Genomic DNA, 8697 nt, shown 5'->3' on the forward strand with positions numbered 1-8697 from the left:
ACGTTAAGCCTGGAGGACTTCAACTCCCAGAATTCCCTAGCCAGCTTTGAAGTCCTCCAGGCTTAACGTTACCAAGGTTGGAGACCCCTGCCCTAGGCCATCCATCTGGTAAACTCACAAGATTAGTTTCTTTCACAGTACATAGGTATGCATCTGAACTAGACTGTATTGTTTCTCTGTGACATATAATACAGCATATGTGGGCCTATGCATAATTCTGTATGTATCTGTATTTATTTATTCTCTTATGTAGTGTATACTGGAGGTGGTTTGTATGCAATGAAAGTTCACTTTAAGGTATGCTGATTTGTATACATTCAAAGCAACAATAAAGTTATTAATCTATTCTCTTCATGTGCCAAGATTTTTTTTTTTTGCAACATTCCAGTTTTTTAGAGAACGAGTGTTCAAGTTTGTAATGTTAGGAATCAGTACTAAAGGATTTCTAAAGGTGTTCAGAACGGAACAATCTGGAACTAGACACGCTCAAAACTTGGCTCTCTATTTGCTTTTCCCTCTCCCTGGTGTGTGTGTGTGTGTGTGTGTGTGTGTGTGTGTGTGTGTGTGTTCCATCTTTGTCTAGGGCCATAGTTATTTCTTGTTCGGCAAGCCCTAGCTATGTGTCCCCGCCGTTCACAATATCTGCAAATAGCATCAAAGAAACGGGAATGTGGATGGTTTCCTCCACACCCGGCACAACGAAATTCTGGCCTTCTTTCATTTCGCTCCCGTCTACCTTTTTCCGACCAGAGTTGATTTACCACTTCGTCATCTTCTTCATCTTCTGATAGGGATTCAATGTCCTCGTGGTGTGCTGTGGTGGTGAGTTTTTGAGTTTCCTCAGGTGTCTTATTGTGCATTTGATCAGTGGCTTTTTGGGTTTCCTTTGGTATTTTATTCATTTGTCGCATTGTGGCTCCCGATTTCTGTGTGGCTTCGGTGTACAGTCCTTTAATCCGAGGACCATGCAGTCCCTCATGGCTTCATCCATGTTTAGAAATTCACATGCTCCGCCAATGTCTCTTAGTGCTGCAATAAAATATCCAATATTCTTGTCTTCCTTTTGATCATGCAGATAAAATTCGTGTCTTTTGATGTGGCATAAAACAGTTGCTGTGTAGTGGGCTCGCAGTAATTTATCTCGGTCCATCCACACCATCGTCTTTACATCAGTGGATGCCGCTAACGCCTTTGCCATTTTGAATACTGTGGGACCGCAATGGGTGAGGAAAACGGCTCTCTTTCTATTCTCAGATACTTTGTGGAGGGCGCTCCTTTCTAGGAACATGAGGAACCAGTCGATGTATGATTCTCAGTCCTTGGTTGTTGGGTTGAATGGTGCGGGTGGCGAGTTGTTCCCGGCCATTTCGTCTCGCTTGGTTCTCATTGCCACGTGCTCAATTGGGCTCCTTTGTCTCAGTATCCCACCTTCATTGCCACTGTTGCGTCGCGGGAAAAGAGACTCGAGACCCAGTTGACCTTTTTTCTTTCTTTATGTCCTTCTAGAATCTGAACACAGAGAAACCGTGGCAGCCTTTTTTATAGCCAGCTGCTCATGGCTCATGACCAATGATGGCTCTTCAAATCTCCCACCACCACGGAACAACCCATCATAGGTAAGTATGCAAATATATAACAGTGGGACTGATTGATGTTTTTGGTATAGACCCTGGGCTGGAATAACTGAGAACTTTAGAAAATTGAAAGAAGAAAGAAGGAAAGTAAAAGTGTTTTTTTGGTGTGTGTGGACTTTAACGATCATAAAATATAAGAGTGTGCAATGATGATATCTCTTCGGGACTTAAAAATGGAACTTAAAAATATGAGAGAATTACTACAGGAAAGAGGCGAATCACTTTGTGATAGAAAAAATGGAAAAGGCAATTGAAGAACAAGAAGAGCAAGCTTCAGAGGAGGAGGAGTCGATTCAAGGAGAAGACATTTTAAAGAGACAATTAACATAAAGAACACTACAAAGAAGTGGGGAAAGAAGGAGGTTAAAAAGTTGAGATTTAAAAGGGGGAATACCTGTGAAGTCAGGAAAAGCAGAAAGACCCAGCAGAAAAGGGGAAAGAAAGATATTAAGAAAGAGAGGGATATAAACTGGAATGAGAAAAGATATGGGGAAAAGAGGGGGAGGAGAAGCAGTAAGAAACAGGTGCATGAAATAAAGAAATACGGAAATAGTAAAATGTTGAAAAGAAATTGTTTTTTTTAGAGATAATGGTTGATGACTTAAAAAGGGGATTCTGCAGGGTGACAAGGGGAAATAAGAATATTTCTGCAATTAAAAATATTTAGAAAATAAGGTAATATGGATACTGATAACTCTTATTAAAAATCAAGTGGGGAAAATATGCTGCAGAATCCAGTTGAAAAGATGTAATGATTATTATTGTAACTTCTTAAAAATAATGGTTTATTGGGAATCAAGATGAGGGAATAAAGGTATATTTTAATCATTGAGGTGTCACTCAAAGCAGTAAAAGGGGGGAATTCTATACTTTTTTTTTTTAGTGTTAAAATTTGTATTAATCTAGAATTTATAAAAAGAATGTGTAATGGAAAGGGAATATGACAGACTAAGGAACCAACTAAATTAATAAGTTAATATAGACTATTAAAAGCAAGGAGAGACATTGGTAACTTTATTATTATTATTATTATTATTATTATTATTATTATTATTATTATTATTATTATTAGGCAAACACATATTGCTTATCTTTATTTTTAAAATAAATATTAAAGGATTATATTTGAAATAATTGAAATGAAACAAAAAGATGTTTCGATTGAGATTAATGAAAGAGGCTAGAATTAATGTTTCTCTCCTTACTGAAAATTTGGAATGGAAAAGGTAATAATAGAATTAAGTATGCATATATGAATGTATAATTCCTGTCACATTTGTATGTAAAGGTGATGACCCATAAATATGTTGTCCACTAAAAAGAGATTTTTGTTTTTAATGTGAAAAACTGAATAAAATTTGTTAAAAAAACAAACAAACAAAATTGTCTCTCACTGTGGCATGAATAAACACCTGGAATGCAAAGTATATACTGCTGCCAGGATGTTTGTGGAGCCGGGGGAAGAATTGGGTGGCCTTGTCCCCTGGCTTTACAGCCACTATATTTGAGAAACGCCAGGCATCCAGCTTGACCAATGAAGCTCTGAGTAGGGTAGTATGGGGTAGTGAGTTAAGTTAGTGAGTTAAATAGTGAGCAGTAAACTGAGTAGGATCACTTAAGGCCGTGAAGAGCAAGGTAATTAACACCAATGTGGTGTCCAGGTTAAGTAAGCCATTTAAACAGAAAGTGTAAGTTAATACAAATATTGTTCATAAATTTTGGGCTCAGTCGTGGCTGTTAGTCGAGAGTTTACCTGTCTAGTAATTTCAGGTATAATTAGATGACCTGGGATCCACTGGGTCTTCGTTGCATAGATATTTCCCTACCCCCGCCCTTTCCCTAATGTTTGCTGTGGCTTCTTCGCATCCTTGCTGACTTCTGCACAACTCTTTTTTTTTTTAAACAAGTTTTATTGATTTTACAAACAAACAAACAAAACAAAAAAACATAATTAAACATTAAAAACATAAAACCTCTTTCCATTGTAAATCTTTACAAGGCAGGTAACATATTGTTTTATATCACGTACTTATAATTTATCCCATTTCCATATAAACACGTAAATTCCCTTTACCAAATTCCACATTGTTTCTCTTTAATCATTATTCAATCATATTTCCTTTCTGATTTATCTGCTATTCAAATGTTTAATTAAGAATTAAATAATAAAAACCTCGGAGGAAGACTAGATGAGAATAATTATAAACAAGCCAGAGGAAAATATAAATGTGATGATTGAATGACTTCTGCACAACTCTTCATACCCTCCTCAGTCTACGTGGCACCTCCATGCTTCCTCCCTGGCCGACACTGCTCTTCTTCCATAGCTCCTTGATTCTTTTGTACCTCAGTGCACTCCTGTCTGATGAGGAAAGTACGTAGGGATGCAGAGTGCGTTGTGTTGTGACCTCCAGCAGCCGAATCAGAGGAGGAGGAGGAGGAGGAGGCGGAGTGGGAGTCAGAATCAGCATCAGAGCAACCTGAAAGCTCCAAAGGGGAAGAGGGAAAGGAGCTGGCAGAGAGAGAGAGAGAGGCGGGGCCCGAGCCATCCGTCAGCCCTCAGATGGAGAGTCAACAGGCCCCAAGTCTGAAGGTGGCTGATGAGGAAGAGGAGGAACAACAGTGCCTGATGCACAGATGTGCAGAAGGCAGAGGAGAGGAGAGCAGTGGAAATCTATGGGCCGGTCCTTGGGACGGAAGTAAAAAAATTTGAATCCCACCACCAGGATGCTCAAGCGGTTGTTGCAGCACCAGCACAAATGAGGGGACAGTGATAGGATTCAATTTTTTTACTGCCGGTTCTGTGGGTCTGGCTTGGAGGGCGTGACCGGGGAAGGATACTGTAAAATCTTCAGTCAGAGATGGTATTTGTCAGTTTTCTGAACTACTCAAAATTTCCGCTACCGATTCTCCAGAACTTGGTCAGAACCTGCTGAATACCACCTCTGGTGCAGGAGACTTACTCAAACAATTTGTGACCTTCTCTGCCGGCCTCCCCATCAACAACACTTCCTGCCCACTTCTCCCAAGCACCGACTTTGTCGAACAACTGAGTTTACAGTTCCTGCCGGTTTTCTCACTGATGCACAAGAAGCTGGCCGGGAACATAGGAAATTGCAATCATGTGAATGAGGCTGAGCCATGGCTGAGGGGCTGTGTGGTGCTGAAGGGGCAGCGATAGGGCAGCATTGAGGTGGTCACAATTTTCCCACATTTCCCTTCCATAGGATTCTGCAAGTGAGCCCTCTGGAACTCCCTCAATTCAAAAACTGTTCCCTTATGATTCACGGTTTTGCTGAATTATAAGCAAAGAAACAGACACAAGATGACAGATTATCAGAGTTGGAAGGGACCTTGTAGGTCACCTAGTCCAACCCCCCGCCCAAGCAGGAGACCCTACACCATTTTTGACAGATGGCAGTCCAATCTCTTCTTGAAAGCTTCCAGTGATGAAACTCCCACAACTTATGAAGGTAATTTCTGTTCATTGGTTGATTGTTCTCACTGTCAGAAAATTTCTCCTTATTTCCAGGTTGAATCTCTCCTTGTTCAGTTTCTACCCATTATTCCTTGTCTGGCCTACAAGCGCTTTAGAAAATAGCTTGACTCCTTCCTCCTCTCTGTGGCAGCCCCTCAAATATTGGAAGACTACTATCATGTCTTCCCTGGTCCTTCTCTTCACTAGACTAGCCAGGCCCAGTTCCTGCAACCGTTCTTCAAATGCTTGAGCCTCCAGTCCCCTAATCATCCTGGTTACTCTTCTCTGTACTTTTTCTAGAGTCTCATCTTTTTTATAGTATGGTGACCAAAACTGGATGCAGTACTCTAGGTGTGGTCTTACTAAGGCTTTATAGAGTAGTATTAGTACCTCCCTTGATCTTGATTGTATCCCTCTGTTAATGCAATTTAGGATTGCATTAGCTTTTTTGGCTGCTGCTGCACACTGCTGGCTCCTATTTAGCTGGTTGTCCACTAAGATCCCTCTCACAGTTACTGCTGTTAAGCCTGGCTTCACCCAGTCTGTATGTGTCCTTTTGGATTTTCTTCCCTAGGTGTAAGACTTTAATTTTCTCCAAAGAGTTTTAGTAGTATATGTATACCCAAAGTTATGGAGCATGAAGAAAATGGAGTTCAGTTTAAACTGATAAGAACAGATACTACACTTGATCTTAGCCAAAAAGCCGAGAAGTATATATAAAGATCGAGGGTGCAAAGGATCATAACTTTATAATTCTATGCTGCTTGCAGACACTAATCCTGCTTCTACAATCCAGAAAGTGTGCCTCAAACCAGCTTTAACGAGCATTTAATTTGCTAGTTAAGAGTGTTTCGTATAGTGATAGATTTAATTAGCCCTATGTGTTAACTTTTATGTTCCCCTGCATTTATTTAATGGTTTTATTTTTCTTCAAGGTTTTTTTTTAGACTTGTGCTTTGTGTGACACACACACACACACACACACACACACACACACACACACACACACTCATCATTTTAGCCATTGTCTACCTACTTCAGGATGAAGGCCTCTTTGCATGTCTTCAAGCTATACAGTCCTGAGCTTTTTTTTTGCCAATTGGGCCCACAATATTTGCTAATGTCATTGATCAATTTTGTTTTAGGTCTCTTTTGTGGAGGCTTTTTATCAAGTGGAATCTATTTTATGATTGCCTTGGTCCACCTGCCGTCAGTTCTCCTTGCTATGTGACCAGGTTATTTCCATTACAGTTCTTTTACTCTCTTGATGATATTGTATACTTTGGTTTGTTCTTTAATCCTGCCAACCACATCTAACATGTCACTCAATTTCCGTGTTTTTGTGTATGTGTGTGTGTGTATCTATATCTATATATATCTCCCTATCGATATCTATCTATATCTATCTATCTATATCTACCTATCTACCTATCTACCTATCTATCTATCTATCCACACACACAAACACACACACACACACACACTAAAATGTATTTTTATGCTTTTTAACCTTGTGTAACTTTTGCTTTTATATAAAAGTCTGTAGTGATTCTGTCCTCCATGTCATCAACTGTATAGCTAAAAGTCTGTAGAGATTCTCAGTCATGAAAGGTCCTGGTTGTCCCAAAAGGTGCTTTTTCGGGAGGCAACTGGACTTTCTTGATTTTTCTTTTGAAGACATTTCACTTCTCATCCAAGAAGCTTCTACAGCTCTGATAGGATAGTGGGGAATGGAAGGATTTATAATCCTTGCAGACAGCTGGTCATTTGCATCCTTTTTAGAGGGTGATTGAGGCCACTTGGAGGTTTATCTGTATCCTCAGAATCACTGTAGTCTGCAATTATTTTTTCCTCTGGAAATCTACTTCTACTCCTGCAAGATTCCAAGGGTGTTCATCCCAAAAATGTATAGCTAAAAGTCTGTAGAGATTCTCAGTCATCCAAGTCATGGTTGTCCCAAAAGGCGCTTGTTCAGGAGGCAACTGGACTTTCTTGATTTTTCTTTTGAAGACATTTTACTTTTAAATCTTTTAGGTTTTTCAAAGTTATCCATTGTTTGCCTCCTATTTTCCTTATGGTGGTCTATAACCGTAATAAATTTGATTGGAGTTAAGTTTTGTATCAGTGTCTATTAAATTTTAAGGCATTCACATGTAGATGAGTACATGAAGCTAATTACTAGTTCTTCTCTAAACAGGAAATTTCCAAACAGATTGGACTTCTAGTAACTTCCTGGACATTTTGATATAGTTTTCTTGGTAAGAAAACAGAAGTTTGACTTCTTCTGAACTTGTTTTTTTCCAACACAGTGTAGAATTCTGTTTTTATTTTTGTTTTCTTTCTGGTGACCTCTCTTCCATAAATTAATCTGCTTAGGTTTTTAAAAACAGTCAAAGTAGACCAAATTCTGCTACCTAACTGGGCTCTCTGCATAGCAGGCAAAATTTGGGCATATATTCAGCAAAACTTTAAAACAGATTATCCTGTCCCCATGGGAAAATTGTAGGATATCTCCACTGCAAGCAGAAAAACCGCGATGAGTTTCAGCAAAGTGGTGTGTTTTGTTTTTTACACTGATGTAACCACTAATGGAAAAATGGGGAAAAATATTCTCAAGTCTATTGTTTTGCCCTTGTTTCTGCTTTAAGTGTGAAATCAGCATGATAGCTCTCTTGGAATTTGAAGACAAAAGTAAAAAACAGGGCTTCCTCGTAAGCAGAAAGAAAAAGAGTAAAAAACAATTTTGGGTAGCTTACTTGCTTCGTTAAATCGCAATGGTATCTGCAACTGCAAGGAAGTAACATCACTGTTCTAATATCAATTAAAGCAAATAGAAGGGACAATCACAGAACAATTGATTTAAAAAAAAAAAACCACTCAGAGAATGCTGTAAAGCCCAGAGAGTGCTATAAAGCATTATGAAGTGGTATATAAGTCTAATAAATTATTCTACCCTAGGACTATTATTAAGTGTTGTACCTGATGATTCTTGACTCTTAATGAATGTATCTTTTCTTTTTATGTACACTGAGAGCATTTGTACCAAGACAAATTCCTTGTGTGTCCAATCACACTTGACCAGTAAAGAATCCTATTCCTATTCTATTCTATTCTATTCTATTCTATTCTATTCTATTCCATTCCATTCCATTCCATTCTATTCCATTCCATTCCATTCTATTCCATTCTATTCCATTCTATAGTCTATTCTATTCCATTCCATTCCATTCCATTCTATATTCTATTCTATTCTATTCTATTCTATTCTATTCTATTCCATTCCATTCCATTCCATTCCATTCCATTCCATTCTATATTCTATTCTATTCTATTCTATTCCATTCCATTCTATATTCCATTCCATTCCATTCCATTCCATTCCATTCCATTCCATTCTATTCTATTCTATTCCAAGTACTATTGCTGTTGCTAGGTGCTATTGAAAAACTATGATACACTGATCCGAATGGCTTCCTCTCCCATAGGCAAATAAAAACAAATACAAGAACCATTATGGATATATTAGAATATTATGAAGTATACTCAACCAAGACAATGGCATTGATATTTTTAGACACCCAGAAG

The 8697-nt window shown here is 38.6% G+C and overlaps 1 pseudogene; it reads right to left on the reverse strand.

The window, feature by feature from the left end:
- Window positions 1-5708: 5708 nt before the first annotated feature.
- Window positions 5709-5827, reverse strand: LOC113435955 (U2 spliceosomal RNA; annotated as a pseudogene).
- Window positions 5828-8697: the final 2870 nt, after the last annotated feature.

The sequence above is a fragment of the Pseudonaja textilis genome, chromosome 6, assembly GCF_049901715.1.
Source record: "Pseudonaja textilis isolate UNSWEBS1 chromosome 6, rPseTex1.2, whole genome shotgun sequence".
Classification (NCBI taxonomy): domain Eukaryota; kingdom Metazoa; phylum Chordata; class Lepidosauria; order Squamata; family Elapidae; genus Pseudonaja; species Pseudonaja textilis.